The sequence below is a fragment of the Giraffa tippelskirchi genome, chromosome 10, assembly GCF_054371585.1.
Source record: "Giraffa tippelskirchi isolate mGirTip1 chromosome 10, T2T-mGirTip1v1.2.pri, whole genome shotgun sequence".
Taxonomy (NCBI): domain Eukaryota; kingdom Metazoa; phylum Chordata; class Mammalia; order Artiodactyla; family Giraffidae; genus Giraffa; species Giraffa tippelskirchi.
Window position 1 is genome coordinate 20,240,708 of NC_137284.1, and position 23,772 is coordinate 20,264,479.

At 48.3% G+C, this 23,772-nt stretch overlaps 1 protein-coding gene across 11 annotated transcripts in view; it reads right to left on the reverse strand.

The window, feature by feature from the left end:
- The window catches only part of PKNOX2 (PBX/knotted 1 homeobox 2), a 288,631-nt gene that overhangs the window by 99,901 nt on the left and 164,958 nt on the right, over window positions 1-23,772 (reverse strand). For 9 of the 11 annotated variants that reach the window (XM_081535113.1, XM_081535120.1, XM_081535123.1 and 6 more), the window contains one exon: window positions 3,777-3,881. The exons of the other annotated variants lie outside the window; for them this stretch is intronic. The gene's annotated coding sequence lies outside the window, so the exon portion shown is untranslated. The remainder of the gene's footprint in view (window positions 1-3,776; window positions 3,882-23,772) is intronic. 11 annotated transcript variants of the gene reach the window in all.

Genomic DNA, 23,772 nt, shown 5'->3' on the forward strand with positions numbered 1-23,772 from the left:
TAAGATTCCCATGCTGCACAGAGTGGCCAAAAAAATTCATAAATAAATAAAACATCTTAAAAAAGAGAGAGAGATTGACACATATTGTATGACATAATAAGCAGCCACGTGCGTACATGCTTAGTTATGTGACTCTTTGTGATCTTATGACTGTAGCCTGCCAGGCTCCTCTGTCCATGGGATTCTCCAAGCAAGAATAACTGGAGTGGGTTGTCATTTCTTCCTCCAGGGGATCTTCCCAAACCAGGGATCAAACCTGTGTCTCCTGCATTGCAGGTGGATTCTTTACCACGGAGCCACTTGGGAAGCCCAATAAGTGGCCACAAAATCAGCTAAATCAGAAACTGTTTCTTGGGGTTGACTGGATGGTGAACTAGTGGGTAGAGGTGGGGGAAAGAAGGGAGGCTTTTTAGAATACTATGCAGCAGTGAAAAACAGTAGACTAGATCGATTTATCTTGACCTGGAAAACTCTCCATTATATAGCCTAGTTTAACAAAGCAAGTTTTTAGAACAGCATTTGAAATTTAAATCTCACTGTGTTCTATTAAACACCCAAACCGATAAGATGCAGTCCGTGTCCTCAAGGAACCCCCCTCTGCAGGCCCTCTCTGTTCCTCTGCTCTACCCCACCGGCTTCTGCTTCTGGAACATCTCCCTCGCTCAGAATTTTCCAAGACGCAGATCTCTTTCTATCCTAGGGGAGAGCTGTTTTATGTATGTTTCAAGTGACAAATGCAAGTTCTTGACTACAGGTCGTAAGTTCAAAGATGGACCTAGATGAAGCCGCCCAGAAGATGAAAGCTTCACACACGAGTAACTGGCCAGGGGGAAACCAAGTGGGGAAGGGAAATCTGAGGATTACAGATGCCAAGGCTAAAAGGCATCTCACAGAGCTCCCATCCGCGCTTCACATTCACAGATAAAGAACATACTTGGGGCATGATGGAAGGTCACTGTATTGAATTAATGCCCAGAAGAGGGGGAGCTGGGCTTGTTACCAGCCAGAGGCAGGAAAGAAGCCAAGAGATGCTGAAGCTGGAGCGGGGGCCTGATGCCAGGGCCCTGCAGAGGAGCCCATAGGGAGACGGTGGGGGGGTGCGGTATGCGGGGCTGGGGTCCACTTCAGGAGCTGCTCATGGAGCAGGTGGCTTGACTTTGGAGAAGACCAGGGGAAATCAGACAGGATCACCCTTCCTTAGTGTCCACAGAAGCTGGAAAGAAGCAGCTTCGATGTGGGCGGGAGGGGACTCGTTGGGGAGGGGCTGGGAGCATCCACCGTGTGCCAGACGCGCGTGAGGTGCCCTCCGGTAGTTCCGGCATTTCACCCTCACACAAGCCCTGCAAGGTAAGTGCAGTTGTCCCAGTCCATCAAGACAGTGATGGTTAGAAAACCTAAGTCATGTAACTTGCCCCGCATCCTGCAGCCAGCAAATGGCAGAGCTGGAATCTGAAGCTGGGCTGCTTTGTTCCAAAGTCCCTGCTCAAGGAATCAGAGGGCATCAATCAACGTGTGGCCACTCATTGCTAGGAGGAGTGTCTTTCCCAAACTGGGATAAACTAACCCTTCTCACTTCCTGAACCCTGTGTATGGACTCAGGCCCTCTGCCCAATCCATAAACACCCAGGCACAACAGCTGGCTCTGGAGAACTAGGATTCACCGGCCCAGTAGGGCCCTGAAAATTCCCATCTGGGAGGAGAACAGGAGTTGGGGTTCCCTTTCTCCCAGCCCCAAGCCCTGACATTGCTTCTGAGATGTCTGCCCTGACAGAGCCTGCTGTGTCGGCTGGCTGTGGAAGGAGATGCACTGGGATGGAGCATGAACACAGAGTGGAGGAGAGAAGCTGGAAGCCTGGACCCTTGGTTTTTGGTGCTCAGCTCCATACCCGCCCTCCCCAACCCCCAGGGCACCTCATTGCCCTTGCCCCCACCCTCAGATGCTGTTCTGCTCCCCCACGTCTCCCTAGGCACCTCCGCCCCCACGGAGCCTCTGACTTCAGCAGGAGGCAGGCAGGCAGGCCCACGAGAGTATGTATGTCAGTTAGGGGTTGTCGTTGACACGTGGAGATCATTAACAAGGCTTATTTTTAAATTGTAATTGCAAAATGTAAATGCTCCCCAAACTGATGTGTAATTGCTACCCCCTCCACCCCAGCTCTTCCCCTCTGGTGCCAGCTTTGCAAGGAGAGAATTAGAAAATAAAAAGGGGGTGGATTATGTAAGCAAAATGATTTTAAAAAAAGAGAGCGAGAGAGCTAAGAATTTAAGTGAGACAGCTGGCGGCTCCCTGATTGCCACACTTCCAGCATTAGCTGCAAAAATTGTCCTTGCCGACTGCACCCACCCAAGCAATGGTGTCAACTGTATTGAGTCCCAGAACAGAACAGACCGGCACTCACTTGGCAAGATGGTTCAGTGGTCAGTGTGAGTGTGAGTGTGTGTGTGTGGTCCTCTTCAATATACATGACATTTCTAATTACCTGCCTCTCTCCCTCTTCTCTTGAGGGAAACAAGCTTTTCTGAGGAATCTGGCAATGATTACTGCTCCCCAAACAAAGACTGGATCCCAGGTGGAACTAGGAAAGAATCTGCCTGCCAATGCAGGAGACTCGAGAGATGCGGATTCGATCCCTGGGTCAGGAAGATCTGCTGAAGAAGGAAATGGCAACCCACTCCAGTATTCTTGCCTGAAAAATCCTATGGACAGAGGAGCCTGGCGGGCCACAGTCCATGGGGTTGCAAAGAGTCTGACATGACTGAGTACTGAGCACATATTGGATCACAAAGACTGGGAAACTAGAAGATCATGGTGGCCCTAACACATCAGGGAAACTTACAAACACCTGAGCAGCGTCCTGTGGATTTTGGGTTGGGGGGGGCGGGTGGAGCCCATCTCACCATAACAGATCCAGCCCTTATCATGGCATACTGGAAAGAAAAGACTTGTTTTGGATAACTGGATTTCTAAACCCCTGCCTATACTGTTACTTAGGTCTGTGAGATCATCAGGTTACTTAAGGGGATTTTAAAAACCCTATCTGATAAGAGGATTAAGTGAGATTCTCTGCTTTATACTCTCTAAGGAACTAGTTCTCATAGTTCATCACACACATCTTGGATGCAGTTTCCTCTGTGTTCATCAGAAACACTGCGGGCAGGGTGCAGATTCTCAGTCTAAACCTAGACTCACAATTTGGGATCTCTGGTGTGAGGTCCAGGAACTGAGTTTTTCACAAACACCCCTGGAGACAAGGCTTGCTCCAGAGGGCTGGACAAGTATTACCATCATGGGTGTGAGCAACAGCCCATCCCTCCATAGCAACAAGAGTTTATTGTTCATGGAATATGTACAGTAAAAGAGAGGTACACAGGGACAAGGCATAGTTCTCGCCCCATCCTCCAGGAGCCAAGGAGAAACAGTACAGAGTTGTGTGTTCTGAGGTCATGTGCACTAAGTGTCAGCTAACGTTATGGGCCGGTTCTCAAGGTTTTCAGAAGAAAAGACAATCTGCCTGGACGGTTTGCTAAGTATTAGTCACTCAGTTGTGTCCGATTCTTCGCGAGTCCATGGTCCATAGCCCATCAGGCTCCTCCATCCATGGGATTCTCCAGGCAAGAATACTGGAGTGGGTAGCCATTCCCTTCTCCAAGGGATCTTCCCAACCCAGGAATCAAACCTAGGTGTCCTGCAATGCAGGTGGATTCTTTACCATCTGAGTCACCAGGGAAGCCTGGAGGGTTTAACCACGTGTCAAAGGATGGAGAAGGTTTCTTACTGTTCGGTGATCCCAGTGGCCTCTAGGATGGCCCTCAGGGCACTCAGTCCTCTCCTCACTTCCAGCTGGGCCAGCAATCCTTCCTGTTGACCAGAACCAGCGCACCTGTGAGAAAAGGCAGAGCAGCACTCAGAAGGGAAGGCTAGAGGTGCAGGGATAAAGGGGGACCCCACTCTGTGCCCCCTCCTCCCAGGCTGGTGGTGAAGATACACTCCATGTACTTGGCAGACCTCCTACTACACGGTCATTCAAGCCCCTCTCCTCGCTGGGTGTTTAGACCCACCGAGGAGTGTTAGAGCCCAGCCCTTGTCTCGGCGGGAAATGGCCTGTGGTTGCCCGTCTGGTCTCCTGGCACCAGACAGCCCCTCTGTTCCAAGTGTGGTCAGGTCACTGAGTGATTTGTGAAGCCTGGGGAACCACAGCTGGCTTCTTGCTTTAAACTGTAAACTCAGAGAAAGAGTGGCAGTTGCCACCTGCTCAGATGTGTGGAGGAGTTTCAGATGCTTCCCCAGCGGACAGGCTTCATCTGGGGGTCTGAACACTGATGGATGGGAGGAAGGCACTGGTGGGCAGCAGGAAGGAAGAGTCAGAGGGCAAAGGACCCGAAGCAGTGAAGAACAGCCTTGACCCAAAGGAGGCTTCAGCTGCATGACTTAATTTATTTATTATTAGATTTGTTGGTGTTTAGTCATTCAGTCGTGTCCAACTCTTTGCGACCCCATGGACTACAGCAATGCCAGACTTCCCTGTCCTTCACCATCTCCCACAGTTTGCTCAAACTCATGTCTGTCGAGTCAGTGATGCCATCCAACCATCTCATCCTGTGCTGCCCTCTTCTCTTCCTGCCCTCAATCTTTCCCAGCATCAGGGTCTTTTCCATGTGACCCTATGGACTGTAGCCCACCAGGCTTCTCTGTCCATGGAATTCTCCAGGCAAGGATACTGGAGTGGGTTGCCATGCCCTCCTCCAGGGGATCTTCCCAACCCAGGGATCGAACCTGGGTCTCCTGCATTGCAGAAGGACTCTTTACCATCTGAGCCACCAGGGAAGACCTTTAGATTCAGTTCAGTTCAATTGCTCAGTCATGTCCGACTCTTTGTGACCCCATGGACTGCAGCAGGCCAGGCTTCCCTGTCCATCACCAACTCCCAGAGCTTACTCAGACTTATGTCCATTGAGTCGGTGATGCCATCCAATCATCTCATCCTCTGTCGGCCCCTTCTCCTCCTGCCTTCAATCTTTCCCAGCATCAGGGTCTTTTCAGATGAGTCAGTTCTTCGCATCAGGTGGCCAAAGTATTGGAGTCTCACCTTCAGCATCAGTCCTTCCAATGAATATTCAGCACTTATTTCCTTTAGGATTGACTAGCTTGATTTCCTTGCAGTCCAAGGGACTCTCAAAAGTCTTCTCCAACACCACAGTTCAAAAACATCAATTCTTCGGCACTCAGCTTTCTTTATGGTCCAACTCTCACATCCATACATGACTACTGGAAAAACCATAGCTTTGACTGGATGGACCTTTGTTAACAAAGCAACGTCTCTGTTTTTTAATATGCTGTCTAGGTTGGTCATAGCTTTTCTTCCAAGGTGCAAGCGTCTTTTGATTTCATGGCTGCAGTCACCATCTGCAGTGATTTTGGAGCCCAAGAAAATAAAATCTGTCACTGTTTTCATTGTTTCTCCATCTATTTTCCATGAAGTGATGGGACTGGATGCCATGATACTAGTTTTTTTGAATGTTGAGTTATAAGCCAGCTTTTTCACTCTCCTCTTTACTTTCATCAAAAGGTTCTTTAGTTCCTCTTCATTTTCTGCCATAAGGGTGGTGTCATCTGCATATCTGAGGTTACTGATATTTCTCCCGGCAATCTTGATTCCAGCTTGTACTTCATCCAGCCTGGCATTTCACATGATGTATTCTGCATATAAGTTAAATAAGCAGGGTGACAATATACAGCCTTGATGTACTCCTTTCCCAATTTGGAACCAGTCTGTTTTTCCATGTCCGGTTCTAACTGTGGTTTTTTGACCTGCATACAGATTTCTCAGGAGGCAGGTAAGATGGTCTGGTATTCCCATCTCTTTAAGAATTTTCCAGTTTGTTGTGATCCACTCAGTTAAAGACTTTGGCATAGTCAATAAAGCAGAAGTAAATATTTTTCTGGAACTCTCTTGCTTTTTCTGTGATCCAACGGATGTTGGCAAATTGATCTCTGCTTCCTCTGCCTTTTCTAAATAATTAGATTAAAGTGGATTAATTTTGTTTCTCAACATTTGAAATGTACCCAAATGTCCAAAAATGAGTTTGGTGGTCAGCACTGGTATAAGGCCTGGCCCGACACTTCCCAAACACATCAATTTCTCCTTGTGGATCGAATTGCTAATCTGACTCTAAATGAGGCTGTGCTTGGGGCAAGGATGACAGGGGGTAATGGAATGAGGGTGTTTGGGGGGGGCTGCTATACCTGAGCTTTTTTTTCAGGGCAGCCTCAGGGACCACCTCCAGTCAAGAGCCCTAGCCCTGCAACCAGAGGTAAGTGTGTCTTTAACATTGATAATTCCTTCCTAGTTAACACCATCTTAGTCTCCCTGTAAAAACACATTTGCACCTCAGTAAAGAATGTAATTAACTAGTGACATGACAACAGGAGGAGCTAAACAGTGGCCGGGCTGGGAGCTGAAGGGGGAAATGGAAATTCAGGCATTTGCCTGAACAAGACTTCCTCACTTCCTTCCTGGGAGTTGTGTGCGTTTGTGTGTGTGTGTGTGTGTGTTTGTGCACGCGTGTGCGCACTGCTGGGAGGTGAGGATGGCAAGAATGCAGCATCCTGGATCCTGAGGGGTGCATGAATTCCTAGCTGCAGGCCTGAGGAAACAGGGAAGCTGGGAGATGGGATGAGCTGAGAAGAGCTCCAAGAACAGGCAGGCTGGTTAATGAATATCCGTGAGCAAAATCTGGGTTGAAACAACCCCCTTCTCCACCCTGGACTCAGATTTCTCCGGAGAAGAGATGGTGGCTATGAGATATTCAGAGCGGCAGGCGGCTCAGGCCCCCTGGCCACTGCCCAGAGAGGATGCCGTGAGCATCAAGGTACTCACACCCCAGCCCACTTCTCCACTGGCCTTGACTGTGACTTCTGTGAGTGACTCCCAGTTCTCTGCCCCCACCTTTAGGCAACAAACCTGGGGGACAATCCCACTTCCTCCCTCCCTAAGCCTCACCTCATGTTCCCCTCCTCTCACTTCCCCATTTCCCATCCCTTTCCAGTCCAGGTGGAAGATGATCTCCAGCCTTTCCACTCTCAAGGACGTTCCTAGAAAGGGCCCTCCTTCCTGGTCATGCGGGCCAAGTCCCTCCAACTTGTGAGCCACCTCCAAGCTACGCTTCCCAGGCAGCCAGTTGCATCCTGCATCCATCCAGACCCCGCCCGGGATGGGTGCACTACTGCGTCACCTCCCACTCCAGAATCCTCAGTGACTCCCTCCTCACAGGCACCTACAGGTGTTCAGTCTGGCTGCGAACCACTCTGCCTTCTGGGCTCAGCTTCTACCCTTTACCCGTAGACTATCTACCCTCCATCCACTCACAACACCTTCCATTCCCCAATCTGCTCCACAACCACCCACTGTTCTCAATGCTCCAGTTCTATATTTCTACCTGAAAAGACCCTCACCATTCTTCAGTGTTCAACATGAACATTCTGGCTTTTTCCTCTACAGCCAGCTGTCATTGTATCTCTTCTGTGATTCCTAGGAACACGCTGCTTGTCATCTTCTGAAAGCTCTCGCCACATTCCCTATCATGCTCTAGTTGTCTTACATGTCTCTCATCTCTTTCCAAACTGGAGGCTCCTCATGGGCAGAGACCTTGTCTTACATCCATGTAATTGTTCAGTTTACAAAGTACTTTCACATGTAATATCTTCTTTAACTCTTAAAACAATCTTTAGAGGGCAATATTTCAATATAATGGCTTCCCATGTGGGGCAGTGGCAAAGAATCCACCTGCCAATGTAGGAACTCACATTGGATCCCTTGGTCGGGAAGATCCCCTGGAGAAAGAAATGTTAACCCACTCCAGTATTTCTTGCCTGGAAAATCCCATGGACAGATGAGCCCGGCGGGTTATAGTCCATGGACTTGCAAAGAGTCAGACACAACTGAGTGACTGAGCATGCATGCATTTCAATATAATAACAATTTTTATTACCTTTACAAAATATATGTTTATTACACAAAATAGACAAAGAAGACAGAGAAATTATTTTCTTTTTGGTGGTGTGTCACAGCTTGTGGGATCTAGTTACTCAGCCAGGGATTGTACCCTGGAGCTGGCAGTGAAAGTACTAAGTCCTGACCTCTGGCCCTCCAGGGAATTCCCAGAAATTTTAAGGTGAGTTGTGATCCTATCATACAAAGATAACCACAGTTAATATGAAGGGTAAAACCTTTCTTTCTTCAAAACAGTATCATACATACTGTTTGTTCCGGAAGCAGTTGTTTATATTTAGCAGCATACCATAAATACCTTTGCATATGATCTTAGTGACGATGTGGTGTTCCATTTACAGATGTACTACAATTACCCAACCAATTGTCTACTATTTCCAGTTTTTGCTACTATAAACAAATAACGCCCATTCCTTTCTTAATAATGTGGACCATTTTTTAAAACCTTCACTGAATTTGTTACAATATTGTTCCTGTTTTATGTTTTGGTTTTTTTTGCCCAGGAGGCGTGTGGGATCTCAGCTCTGTGACAGGGATCAAACTCACAACCCCTGCATTGGAAGGTGTTGTCTTAACCACTGAACCGCTAGGGAAGTCCCATAAAGCCCATTCTTATGGCTGAGTTTTGCTCCAGACTTGATCATTGTCTTAGGAGAAGTTTCTAGATGTGGAGTTGCCAAATCTAAAGGCATACTCATTTGAAAGAATTTCAACTAATGACTTGCAGAAGGTCACATGTATTTACATCACATCTGCAATTTATGCAAGATTCCTTTTTGCCTGTTGGGTAGTTGATCTCATCTTATCAAGGTGGATATCGAGGCTAAGGAAAGTCAAACATCAGAGTTGCCTAAGAAGACAAGCCGGCAAACAGCATGTCTTCTGGCTCCAGATATTTCGCTCTTCCAAACTCCCCACTTCTCTTTGTTCTTGTATTTCTTACCAGCACAGAGGGAAAGCCTGCAGCGCAAGTGCTAAGTAAACGCTGGGCTTCCTGAAGGACGAGGCAAGGTGATATGTCCTGAGTAGTGGGCTGGGCCATTCCTGGGGGCTCGGCTCGCGTCAGCCTCCCCTGCCTTGTGTCCCAGGGGTCTGAGACCTATTTTGGCAGAGGACAGCTCTGTTCTTAGGTAGACTTTTAACTAATGCCTCCTCCCTTCTTCTGGGCAGATGCAAACTGCTTCAGTGTAGACTCCACGTATTGAGAACCTACCATGTGCTAGGGCCTGAGCATGCAAAGATGAAACACACACACACCCCGAAGCTGTCCATATCTCAGAGGGCATAACCTGTCGAGCGTGGATGCTGCTGCTGCTGGCCACTGGCCCCACTGCCCGTCCTCTGCCAAAGCCCTCATTGCCAGGGGTGAGGACAGGGCCTGAGGAGGGTTGCAGAAGGAGGCTGACCTGCCTGCCCAATGTGTCGGGCAGCCCCTCCTTCTACTTGCAATCCTTTCTGGCCCCTTGCTTCTCTGTCTTTCTCCTCCAGCTGTACCTCTGCCCCTGCCCTCACCCCTAACACAGCACCGAGGAGTGGACCCCTCAGAGGGGAATCACCCCAGTTTAGGAAAGAGATGCCAACTCTGCCCGACTCAGGGACTAATAAATACACAGCCGAGCGGGGAAGGACGGTCCCCCATGACACCCGTGTGTCCCACACAGGGCACTGCTTCAGGGCTACAATACACACAGATTTCCCCTTTCCCAGAACTGATAACTGCCTGGTTCCCATCAGCCTGGAGAAAGCTTCAAGGCAGAAAGAGAGCCTGTCATCTTTTTCTGTCACTGCCATCTCTTCCTCTGAGCATAACAGGGCAACTCACAGGGCAGAAGGGCCCGAGGAGAATGAAAGACAGTCTGGGCCAGGGGGCAAGGAGACTGCCCACGGTCACGGCCATCCTCCTCCATGCTCATGCCCACCTTGCCCTGAGGAGGGTCCTGCGTGTGCCTTTTCAGATCTTTCCAGAGAAAACCCAGTCCCCTTTGTTTGGTCACCATACAAAGTCCTTCTCCTCTAGAGGCTTGCAGGCAGTGTGTAATACCGCTGCCCTGACCCCAGGGCTGGGCTGGAGTCCAATTAACAGGCAGCTGGACAGGCATGGAGGTGGAAAGAGAGACAGACAGTGAGACAGATGGGGAGACATGAGCCCATATGACCCAATGGCCCAGATGCTTAAGGGACAGGAGGAACCAGGACCTTCATCTTGAAGAAAAAGTCCCTCTGTCCCCACAATATCCCCAAGGAAAGCAGTGGCCCTACCCCCGATTTTTAGCTCTGATCAGGCCCCTCCCTGCCTCCCTGAGGTATTTAACCAGGGCGCCCTCTGACCTCTGATGGATGGCAGGCTTCCCTGGAGAACACCTTTGCCTGTTCAGCGGGTCTGATTTACACTTTGCAGATGAACAGGGCAGCGCTGAGGACTGAGCCTCTGGAATTCTGGCCAGACACCCAAACCAAAGGCCTGCCCCCTGTCCACTTTAGGGAGCTGCCCCACCCTGGTATCTGTCCCATGAGCAAAAACACTGGAGTCTTTGTCCTTATTGGCCCAAGAGTCTTGAGAGAATCCATTCTCTCTGGAGACCCTCCCAGGGCCCGTTTTTGCATAGTGCAGAGATGCGGTTTGTCTACTAGGACCCTCGGGCATTTCCCCAAAGATAGAGGTTCCTCCCACTTCCCCGCTAGGGTGGCTGGTTCCAGCTCTGCCAGAAGGTTGCTCTGTGATGTGGCACAAAACCCTCCACCTCTGAATTCCGGTCCATCTCCATCATCATCACTCTTCATCACTGCTGTCTGCATTAAGGAGGTGGGACCTGACACCGTGACCCCGTTCTCACATGACCCCATTCTCTGACTGCTCTTGAGCAGCTATCAAACTCAAACATCCCAGCAAAACACTCAGAGTTCACCAGAGCTGTGAGGACCATCTCAAAGAGACCGGATTCCAATCCTCTAGGAAGAGAGGGCCTCCTTGGAGGCTAAGATAGTTTACAGGCTTGTTTATACTGCTTCTCCCCCACTCAGAAGTCTGCAATGACTTGCCAAGGTCTATGAAGACAAAATTCAAATTTCATAGCCTCTTTTCTTATCTTTCATCATCAACCCCAACCTACTTATCTTACTTAATTCCTTGGTTTTTCAAGCCTGAGCCTTTGCTCCAGCCATGCCAGCCTGCCCTATCTCACAACTGAGCACATGCCATGTCTGGGCCCTCTTCTCCACTTTCTTGGCCCACCAGGGCTGCCTGGAGGGCCTAGTGGCCCTCCTTCCTCTCCGATACCCAGGTCCTAGCCAACCCTCAAGTCTTACCTTTCTCTGAATTTCTGCAGCTGAATGAAGTCAAATTCTTGCTCCTCCATCCTATGATTGACCCCGAATCTTACTTTATTTTGGCCCTTGTTTTGTGAACTTTTGCTTTCCATGTTTGTCTAAATCTCAATGGCATCATAGATGCTTGAGGACAAGACTGGTGTCTTTGGGACTTCCCTGGTGGTCCAGTGGTTATGACTCTGAGCTCCCAATGCAGGGGGCCCACGTTCAATCCCTGGTCAGGAAACTAGATCCCACATGCGGCAACAAAGATTGAAGATCCTGAGTGTCACAACTAAGACCCAGTGCAGTTAAAGAAATAAATATTAAAAAAAAAAAAGAGGCTAGGGTCTTCCATTTCTCTTATGCCTCCCATGTATAACTAGGTTAGTGGAGTGCCTATGTAGATCATCGACAGGTTCATTCTTATCATAGGAAGGGCAACCACTACTGGAAAATACTAAATCAGATCGGTGCTTAACCAGTTCAGCTAGACTTTGACTGTTTTGTCATTATTACTCATTGTCAAAGGCATCACAATTCTCTGTGCCTCAGTGTGTCGCTGAATTGAAAGATTTGACGAAAACAATGGGTTGTTTCACGTGCTTCTGACACATGCCTCTTAATATTAATAAGTTAATGTGGGAGACATAGTTCAGTGGGAAAAACTGGATTCAAATCCTAGATCCCCCTCCTCTAGTTGTGTGTGGTGTCCTCAGTCATTTCAGTTGTGTCCAACTCTTTGCAACCCCATGGAACATAGCTTGCCAGGCTCCTCTGTCTGTGGGATTTTCCCAGTAAGAATACTGGAGTGAGTTGCTGTTTCCTTTTCCAGGGGATCTCCCTGACCCAGGGATCGAATCCACGTCTCCTGTACTGCAGGCGGATTCTTTACCCCTGAGCCACTGAGGAATGCCCTTCCTAGCTCTGTGACCACCCAACTCAACAACAAGGTGTTTACTCGGACTGAACTGAGTGGTTTTACATCAGACACACGATGTGCTCAGTGGATAATAAAGGACTCCGCGTTGACATAGACAAAGCCTGTAATAAACGGTGACTATCGTTGTTAAGACAATGACAGTAGGGTGGTTTAGATCTTGTTTGGCAAAATCACACTCATCCTTCAAGATTCAGCTCTGTGACGTTATCTCTCAATGCTCCTCTACCCCCCACAAGGCAACTCATTCCCTCCTTCCCACTCCCCTGATAAGTGGGACTGTTACTCCTATAAGATAAAGTCCAAAGTTCTTAGCTATGAACTCCAGGCTGAATCTCACCAAATTATTATTATGTGTCACTAGAGGGGTCCCTCTCATTCAGCTCTGAGCTGAACAAGGACATCCTCACCTTTTATGCTTCCAGCTCTGGCCTAGCATCAGGCTCAATGGGTGTTTGTTAAATGAGGGGATGAACAGATGAGCAGGAGGGCCAAGAGCAGTCAAGAGACCCAGGTAGAAATTGACCAGGTACAAAGGTGAGGCTGGTGATAGGGAATACAGCGTGGAAAGCAAGTGTCCCTTTATTTTATTTTTTTAAGATTTTTTTTTTATGTGTACCATTTTAATTGGAGGGTAACTTCTGTACAATATTGTGTTGGTTTCTGCAATATATCAACATGAAGTAGAACTACCATATGAACCAACAATCCCACGGCTGAGCATGTACCCTGAGAAAACCATAATTGAAGGGGGCTTTCCTGGTGGCTCAGAGAATAAAGAATCTGTCTGCAATGCAGGAGACCATAATTGAAAGAGACACACGTACCCGTCTTCACTGCAGCACTATTTACAATAGCTAGGACATGGAAGCAACCTAGATGCCCATCGACAGATGAATAGATACAGAAACTGTGGCACATATGTACATGGACTATTACTCAGCTATAAAAATAAGAAGGCATTTGAAATGGATGAACCTAGAGCCTATGGTACAGAGTGAAGTAAGTCAGAAAGAGAAAGACAAATATTACATATTAATGCATGTGTATGGAATCTGGAAAGATGGTACTGATGTGGACCATTTTTAGTCTTCATTGAATTTGTTACAACATTGCTTCTGTTTCATGTTTTGGTTTTTTGGCCATGAGACATGTGGGATCTTGGTTTCCTGACCAGGGATTGAACCCACACCCTCTGCACTGGAAGGCAAAGTCTTAACCACTAGGCCACCAGGGAAGTCCCTAGCAGGTGTCCCTTTAAACTCACCTGAGATCAGCCCCAAATTTAAAGAAGTTGCTCAACTTTTCCAGCAGGATAACTTTCCTGGGGAAGCCGGCAGCCCTATCACAAGCCCTTTGACCGCCTCTGCAAACCCTTCCTGTTTGCAACTTCCTTTTCCTTAGCTGGGCTCAATCCTCCTGCTGCTCCCCACCATTCCTCTCCCCAATGGTCAGACCTCCAGCCTTGAAGCCCCTGCTCCCTCACCCGCCCAGGCTGCTGAATGACCCTGGATTCTAGGACCGCCTTCGAGAAGGTCAGTGTGTCCTGACACAAGCTAATCGTTGTCTTTTGCCCCCAGGTAGAGCAAGCTGCATTTGCCTCCTCTCCATCACCTCTGCCACACCTGGCTCAGCAACAGCCTCCTAATCAGTTTACCTGAGGCCTCCCCCCTCCTCCCCATTTGAATACAGAGTTTCAAAGAATAGCAAGGAGAGATAAGAAAGACTTCCTCAGTGATCAGTGCAAAGAAATAGAGGAAAATAATAGAATGGGAAAGACTAGAGATCTCTTCAAGAAAATTAGATGTACAAAGGGAATATTTCATGCAAAGATGGGCACAATAAAGGACAGAAACAGTGTGGACCTAACAGAAGCAGAAGATATTAAGACGAGGCAGCAGGAATACACAGACGAACTATACAGAAAAGGTCTTCAAGACCCAGATAACCACATTGGTGTGATCACTCACCTAGGGCCAGAGCCAGACATCCTGGAATATGAAGTCAAGTGGGCCTTAGGAAGCATCACTATGAACAAAGCTAGTGGAGGTGATGGAATTCCAGCTGAACTATTTCAAATCCTAAAAGATGATGCTGTGAAAGTGTTGCACTCAATATGCCAGCAAATTTGGAAAAATCAGCAGTGGCCACAGGACAGGAAAATGTCAGATTTCATTCCAATCTTAAAGAAGGGCAATGCCAAAGAATGTTCAAAATACGGCACAATTGCACTCATCTCACATGCTAGCAAACTAATGCTCTAAATTCTCCAAACCAGGTTGTGAACCGTGAACTTCCAGATGCTCAAGCTGGATTTAGAAAAGGCAGAGGAACCAGAGATCAAATTGCCAACATTCAATGGATCATCGAAAAAGCAAGAGACTTCCAGAAAAACATCAACTTCTGCTTTATTGATTATGCCAAAGCCTTTGACTGTGAAGATAACAACAAACTGTGGAAAGTTCTTAAGAGATGGGAATACCAGACCACCTTACCTGCCTCCTGAGAAATCTGTATGCAGGTCAAGAAGCAATAGTTAGAACCAAACATGGAACGATGGACTGGTTCCAAAGTGGGAAAGGAGTACATCAAGGCTGTATATTGTCACCCTGCTTATTTAACTTATATGCAGAGTACATCATGTGAAATGCCAGGCTGGATGAAGCACAAGCTGGAATCAAGATTGCCGGGAGAAATATCAATAACCTCAGATATGCAGATGACACCACCTATTTATGGCAGAAAATGAAGAGGAACTAAAGAGCCTCTTGATAAGTGAAAGAGGAGAGTGGAAAAAGCTGGCTTAAAACTCAACATTCAAAAAATGAAGATCATGGCATCCGGTCCCATCACTTCATGGCAAATAGATGGGGAAACAATGGAAACAGTGACAGACTTTGTTTTCTTGGACTCTAAAATCACTGCAGATGGTAACTGCAGCCATGAAATTAAAAGATGCTTGCTCCTTGGAAGAAAAGCTATGACCAATTTAGACAGCATATTAAAAAGGAGAGACATTACTTTGCTGACAAAGGTCCATCTAGTCAAAGCTACGGTTTTTCCAGTAGTCATGTATAGATGTGAGAGCTGGACCATAAAGAAAGCTGAGTGCCGAAGAATTGATGCTTTTGAACTGTGGTGTTGGAGAGGAGTCTTGAGAGTCCCTTGGACTGCAAGGAGATCCAACCAGTCAATCCTAAAGGAAATCAGTCCTGAATATTCATTGGAAGGACTGATGCTGAAGCTGAAACTCCAACACTTTGGCCAACTGATGTGAAGAACTGACTCACTGGAAAAGACCCTGATGCTGGGAACAATTTAAGGCAGGGAGAGAAGGGGCCGACAGAGGATGAGATGGTTGGATGGCATCACCGACTCAATGGACATGAGTTTGAGCAAGCTCCAGGAGCTGGTTATGGACAGGGAAGCCTGGAGTGCTGCAGTTCGTGGGTTCGCAAAGAGTTGAACAGGACTGAGTGACTGAACTGAACTGAAATGATCCCCTCCTCCAGTTGGCTGCCACAGGATATTTCTAGCAGCTTAGAGCACCCTGTGCACAATTCTCTTAGCGCCTACCCTGCAAAATTGCGATTCTCTCTTTGCCTACCACTAGATCATATCATCCTAAACTGAATGTGTTTAAAGTCTAATGTGTGTTTTGTTCATATTAGGTATTCAATAAATTTTGGTGGAATAAAGAAGTAAATACATATATCTATTCAGCAGAGGGGCTTTCCCAGGTGTTGCAGTGGTAAAGAACCCACCTGACAATGCAGGAGATGCAAGACCCTCAGGTTCAATTCTTGGGTCAAGAAGATCCCCTGGAGTAGGAAATGGCAACCCAGTCCAGTATTCTTGCCTGGGAAATCCCATGGACAGAGGAGCCTGGTGGGCCACAGTCCATGCGGTCACAGAGTCGGAAAAGACTGAGCACACACACACATTCAGCAGAGGATATGTAGAATGTATGGCACACAACACGCTATGTCCCTTACAAAGAACTACAATGCCCAGTTTATTATTTAATCCTTGCAACAACCCTGTAAAGGAGGTATTATTAGTCCCTATTTTTAAAAGAGGGAACTGAGGTTAGAACAGTGACTTGCAAAGTCACAAAGCTGGTTAAGGGGTGAAGGGAAAGGACAGAGTCCAAGGCTGGCCTCCTCTGCCCCCCTGCCCACCTGTCCCCCTGCCTGCCCAGCCAGGGTGAGGATGCACAGAGGCTGAGCTGCTGCTGCTCTGCCTCACTTGGGAAATAAACAAGAAGAATTCTTTTTCTCATCATTTGGTGAGTCAGTGACATTTCGTTTGACAAAGAATCTAGGAAAAGCCTCTCCTGGGACCAGTTTTGGGACTAGGCTGTGATAATATTGCTTTATTGAAAAAGGATGCTAGGAACTGAGCTCCGGATGGCCTTTTACTTGGAATAATTTATGCAGGAAATGAGAAATAATTTTTTTAAAAAGAAACACACATTGATCTACACATGGTCATAAAGATAGAAGTGATGGCAGCACACACACACACACAAATAATCCCAGAGACACAGACATGCAAAGGCATAAATTACAGTTCTCCGTCATGACGGTGGCCACACACCCTGTAAAACACCAAAAAATTGCAAGTGTGGTCAATTCAGAGCCCTGTGGACACACCCACTTGCAAAACAGTCTGATAGCTGTGACTTCCCCTCCGTGCCTTCCAGGGGAAATTGCGATTTTCCCCACACATGTAAATTTCAGTCATTAAGGGACGCACAGGAAGCTTGACATTGAAGAAATTAATTTCTCCGAGCCTCCCTGCCCTTCGCAGGGCCCTGTTCCCTCCTGTGATGATCACACAGCATCTGGAGAGGCTGCCGACCAGATGACCTGCACCCCAGGCACCAAGTCCCCACTCTGGATTCACACTGCCCACGTCTCCAAGGCTTCGGCCATAACCAGTGCCTGGAGGACCACAAAGGAACCAGGAAAAGTCTGAGAAATGAAACCTGAGAAAAGGCTGAGAAAGGTAAAATTCTCGTTCAGTTGTCTCTCAGAAATGAATCTCAGATATGGAAGGGATGGGAAAGGAGTTTATTTAAAATGTCTCCCTCCTTAGGCTGCTTGGGAAGGGCTGGGATTTGAAAGGAAAGCTGAAAGTCAAGAATTCCCCTCCAGCCATGGCAATTTTGACCTGGGCTGAGAGCAGCACCCAGCATCCCTGTTTTTGTGGAATCAGCAGCTGAGGAACTCAGAGAGGCCAAGAACTGCACCAGAAGTCAGGATACCTGGCTTCTATCCATCACCCTCCTGGTTGAGCTCGGGATGTGTCCCTGGGTACATCACCGCCTGGTCTTCAGTTTCTCCATCTGTAAAGAAGTTGAGGACTGGGGACTTCCCTGGTGATCCAGTGGTTAAGAATCAGCCTGCCAATGCAGGGGACATGGGTTCGATCCCTGGTCTGGGAAGATCCCATGTGCTGTGGGGCACCTAAGCCCATGTGCCACGACTACTGAACCCTGCGTGTCCTGGAGCCCATGGTCTGCAACAACGAGGAGCCCAAGCACCAAACTAGAGAGTAGCCCCTGCTCGCCACAACCAAAGAAAGCCCAAGCGCAGCAGTGACGACCCAGCACAGCCAAAAGTAAAGAAAGAAAGATAGGACTGGATGGTCACTTCTGCTGCGGTCTCATCAGGTGAATTGTGGCTCTGCCTTTTGCCTGTGTGGTTAGTCGTGTCCAACTCTTTGCAATCCCATGGACTACAGCCCGCCAGGCTCCTCTGTCCATGGGGTTTCCAAGAATACTGGCGTGGGTTGCCATTTGCTACTCCAGGGCATCTTCCCCACCCAGGGATTGAACCCGAGTGTCTTGCATCTCCTGCACTGCCTGGTGTACTCTACCGCTGTGCCACCTGGGAAGCTTGGCTAGCTGCTAATGAGACCTCACACACCTCTATGTACGCACGATGACTGTATATCCCAAAGCATGCCCAGCTAGCTTTTAACATTTTGCTTGAGCTACACTGATGCGAAGAGCTGACTCATTGGAAAAGACCCTGATGCTGGGAAAGATTGAGGGCAGGAGGAGAAGGGGCCAACAGAGGATGGGATGGCTGGATGGCATCACCGACTCGATGGACATGGATTTGGGTGGACTCAGGGAGTTGGTGATGGACAGGGAGGCCTGGCGTGCTGCGGTTCATTGGGTCGCAAATAGTTGGACACGACTGAGCGACTGAACTGAACTGAACTGAGACAGTGACTTGGTGAAGTTGGTAGTACTGGAATCAATACACCCATTTTACAGATGGAATAATCAAAACTGAGACTTAGAGTATCTTGGCCAAGGTCATAAAAAGAATCAGTATTCATTCAACTTACAAGAAGTTTAAATCTTCCCTTGGACATTACTCTCTATTAAAAAGGAAAAAAATGTACACCATACCTTGGAAACCCTGAAATTTGCTCTGGAAAATATTTGTTTCTTTTGGCCAGCTTGGACTTGTTAAGTAAAAACTGATTTCAAAGCTTCTGCTGCCTTTCTGCACAGCTTAGGGTGGAGGTCCAGGGCTGATGTTCTTTCATTTAGGAAAAAGGTTTAAGGTCTTCTGGCTGTTAAAGGGGAAGCCAGGCCTATCCCATGAGGGGAAAGATGAAAACAAAAGGGAACTCAATTGTTATTCACTCATTCAACAAATGTTTATTGAGTGTCTGCTACATGCCAGGAACTGTTCACAACTGTTAACAAAACAGATAAAAATCTCAGGATTCATGGGGTTTACTTTCTGGTCTGGTTGAGATGGGAGGGGTGGACATGTGATAACAAGACAGTAAATAAAATACACAGGGTCGGATAAGGAGGGCAAAGGAGAAAAGGTAAATGAAAGGGAGTATGGGGAACTGAAAGTTCCCCACTCACTTCTGGGTGAATCTAGGCCAGAGTCTTATAAAGATAGAGGAACATAAAACTGAGAGCAGAAGGGAGGAGCAGGAAGGTGTTGGTTGGGAGAACAGGTAAAAAGGTGGCAAACCAGGCTGTGAAGGAGAAAATGGACAGTGAGGAGGAATTTCTTCTGTGAGGATAGGAGAGGGATTTAAAGACCTTGTTATCTCCTATATCAAGTTTAACTTGTTCTGCCCCCTGCCCTAGAGCCATACCCCCTCCTCTGGCATCTCCTGGGGCTGGGACCACTGGTACTTGCCTTGGCCATAAAGTTTAAGGGTGCTCCCAGAACCTCAGTAATGGGGATGAAATCAGGACCCGTAAGCATGCTTAGACACATTTGAGTTTAACTCGAAAGGAAGAATCAGTAATACCGATTCTGCCAGTATTGAAAATGTTGATGCTTAGTTTATCATGTATTTTTGTCATTAATTTGGAGGTCTAAAAATATTGCATTAAAATATGATTTCTCTTGATTGCTGAGTTTAGGGGAGCCCCCTTAAAGTTATAGGTTTCCCAGGTGGCTCAGTGGTAAAGAATCTGCTTGCCAGTGCAAGAGACTTGGGTTCGATCCCTGGTTCGGGAAGATCCCCTGGAGAAGAAAATGGTGACCCACTCCAGTATTCTTGCCTGGAGAATCCCATGCGCAGAGGAGCCTGGCGGGTCGCAGAAGTCCATGGGGTCGTAAAAGAGTCAGACACGATTTAACAACTAAACAACAACAACTTAAAGTTATGCCTGAGGTTAAATCCTAGCTGCAGAGCTGGAAGGGGTTGCAGTTAGCCATCTGCCACTTGGGGTGAGCGAGCCTGGCACCAGTAAAAATGTACCCAGACGGCAGCTTTGTTACAGGAAAGAAAGAGAAGGGGCCCTGCCCACAGTGGAGAGAGCTGTGCTGGGGGGCCAAGGAGGCCACATGCCTAGGACCCCAGGACCAAGGGAGGAAGGTGAGCAGGGCTTTCTCCTCAACAAGACCCTGAAGCAAGACCAGACCAGGAGAACCTAACGACCCTTCTCTGGGGGACTCCAGAGAAGCTGGGCCTCCCACAGGGTGGGTGGACACCTCCAGGATCACATCCATAGACCTGCCGCAGGGGGCTGTTGGGTGGGCCCAGCCAGTCTGCTTTCCTCACTGCTCCCTGCTTCTCCCCAGTACCCTCCAAACCCTAGGGCCTTTGATGAGTCACTCTTGTGTTCAGAAACACTTGTATTATTGATATAAATAAGTCAGCTATTTGAGACCTCTCACGTCCTGCTGAACTTTCTAGGCCTTTGTCTCATAACTCTCCCTCACAACCTCTAGGCCGGGACTGGCAAACTACACCCAGGCCAAATCCTGAGGCTGCCTGTTTTTTTGTAAATAAAGTTTTATTGGCACACGGCCCCGCTATTCATTCACTCTGGCCTAGGTCTACTTTCCACACCAGCGGCAGTTGAGCAGCTGCGACACAACGTAAAACCTGAAATATTTACTGTCTGAAACGTTCCATAAAATGTTTGCTGAGCTGGTCTAGGTTGCAAGTAAGCTGTGCTCATCTTCTCATAGCCTCTGCGAGGCCTGCGCTGGCTCTGTTTTCCAGGACGAAGATGCTCCATTTCCCTGCTCTATTCGCTGGGACACGGCTCCTTCTTCAAGGGCCCAGGTGAGACATTATTCATCATGTGATGTCCCCTGGATTGCTGCAAAGAGTGGCTCACACTTCTACACAGCCGTGGCCCATTGTTAGGGTGACCATGTACAAAGTACTACCAAACCTGAACATTTTTGATAGGGGAGGAGAGCACGATTAATAATTACACAGACACTACAGGCTTCAAGGCTTCCCTGGTGGCTCCGATGGTAAAGAATCAGCCTGCAATGTAGGAAACCCAGGTTTGATCCCTGGGTTGGGAGAATCCCCTGAAGAAGGGAACAGCAACCCACTCTAGTATTCTTGCCTGGAGAATTCCAAGGACAAAGGAGCCTGGCAGGCTACAGTTCATGGGGTCGCAAAGAGTCGGACATGACTGAATGACTGACACTCCAAGGCTTCAGCTGAAACAGTCCCAGGCACACTGGTCCTACACTTGGTGCTTGATTCATTTTGCTTCCTATGGGTCAATCGTTTATATACCTGGCTCCCCCAGAAAGCAGGCTGCTCCAGGGCAAGGACACTGTGGGGGTTTTGGCCCTTAAAACATCCTTATCTAGAGGCTAAGATCAATGAATGTTCATTGAAATGAAAGAGAAAGAGCTCCATCCTAAACAAGAGCAGTTTCTGTAGGAGCAACAGCTGAAAAAACAGAGGCAGAGGAGCCATTGGCTGGAACGGGGAAGAGGCACCTGCATTCCACGGAGGTTGCCCGCTTGTGTCCGTGTCATTGTACTTGCATACCCAGCACAAGACTTCCCTGGTGGTCCAGTGGCTAAGACTCCACGCTCCCGGGCAAGGGAGCCTGGGTTCAATCCCTGGTGAGGGAACTAGATCTCATGTGCCACAACTAAGACCTGGCACAGCCAAAATAAATAAATAAGTTTATATATTTATTTTTTTAAAGAGCCAGGATAGTGCCTGATCCTCTGGAAGTCCCGGCTCTGCTTCCCTCCTCCTCTGCAGCAGCCACCCTCTTCCTCCCTGCCCTCCCCATCCACCCACTCAGCTGCTGCCCCTCCTGGCACTTCCCAGGGAGGTGGCCACAACTACATGAGTCTCTTCAAAGTTAGAAAAAGGGGCATGCTACTTCAAGGGTGAGTTTATTTTTGCTAATTCTGAGCTAGGTAATCAGAATTTAGGTATATATACATCTCCCTTCATAAAGTTCCAGCACAGGGGACTTTCCTCGTGGTCCAATGGCTAAGATTCAGAGCTTCCAATGCAGGGGCCCCGGGTTCAATCCCTGGTCAGGGAACTAGATCCCACAGGCCACAACTAAGAGTTCACATGCTGCAGCTAAAGATCCCACATGCTGCAATGAAGACCGAAGATCCCAAATGCTGCAACTAAGAACTGGTGCAGCCAAATAAATAAATATTAAAGAAAAAAAAAAAAGCTCCAGCACATTCTACAGACTTCAGGTCACCAAAGTGGGAGCTAGGAAACAAATAGCTAGGGACTAAGATGACCCACTGAATACATAAATGCTTGCCATCTGTTCTCTGCTGAACAGCTGGGAGACCTCTTTGAAGTGAAAATTCCATTCTAACCCCTCTCCTTCTTCTCGCTGGTTCAGTTGCAAGACCAAAATCCTTACCTTGGCTCAGAAGGTCAGGTGTGGTCTGGCCCTGCCCACATCTCCTGCTTCATCTATTGGCTCTTGGCCCTCCAGCCACCCAGGCCTCTGGTCCTCAAAAGGACATGCTTCTTCCCACAGGGCCTTTGCACAGCTACCCCATCTTCCTGCAAGATGCTCTTCCCTCACCCACCTGGCACTAGCAAGTCTGCTTCATCTTCACATCTCAGCTGGACCTGCTTCCTCCAGGGGAGCAACACCGACCTCTCAGACCAGGGAGGCCTCCTTTGTATATTGCATTTCAGGCTTCAGCCCCACTTACTGCTGTTTATAATTACATACTCAACTGCAATGATATGGGCAATGCCTGTTTTCTCCACTAGGCTCCCTGTGGGCATGGATTCAGGTTTGCTCAGCTCACCTTGACTCCTAGCACACAGTGGCACTCACAGACATTGGTTGAATGATCATCCACGCCAAGCCGAGCCAAAGATCAGGAAGGTGACCTCTGGCCACCGCACATGTTGTAAATTAAAGTGGTTGGAAGTGAGAGATGGGGGTTAAAGTCCTCTCTCTTCTCATCCTCCACTTTCAGCTCTTACTCCTTCTCCTGACAAAGCTGTTTTTAGGGACCTATTACACAGAGGACCACAAAATGGAGCTTACTTGGGGCTAGATGCTGACTGTGAGTTCACAGGTCAAGACTGGCAAGGGATGTGGACAGACCCTAACAGGACAGACAGCCAGCCAGTAGTAGGAGGGCTGAGCCAGCACCAAGCAGATGGAATGAGGGCCTCCCAGCAGGTCTTGTCGCCTCCACAGCATCTTGGGCTCAGAGAAGCCAGAGCAGTCAGGTTTCCTCTTTCCTGCCTCCTGCCCTGCCCCAGGATCTTTTGTGCCCAGGGGGTGGGAGGTGGAGGGTATATGTTGATCCCACTGCAGGGCAATCTCTCTGAGGGCAGGAACTGGGCTCTTAATGGTTTTGGTTCCCCATAGCTCCTGGTTCAAGGTGCAGCACAGGACTCATATTTGTAGATTCTTGTTCTGATGAACAGGGTATGCGGGCTGTCTCCCTAGATGCAGAGCCAGAGGATGGCATTCAGGCCTGGTGTGGGTGGTACCAGGGAGCCCACGGGGCACTGTGGGCTGAGATGTGCAGAAAGGTACAGACCAACCCTCAGGCCTTCACAGCCCAGTGCTAGACTAAGAGGCTGCCTGCTCCCTGGGCTGGCTCACTTGAAATACAGGGCAGCTCACCGCACCCTCTCGGGTCAGAGAAAGACACGTCCACACCTCCGTTCACCCACCCACCCACCCCAGCAGCCTCGCAGCAGCCTGGCAGCTGCACCCTGGGGTGGGGCCCAGCCCACCAGGGAGAAGAC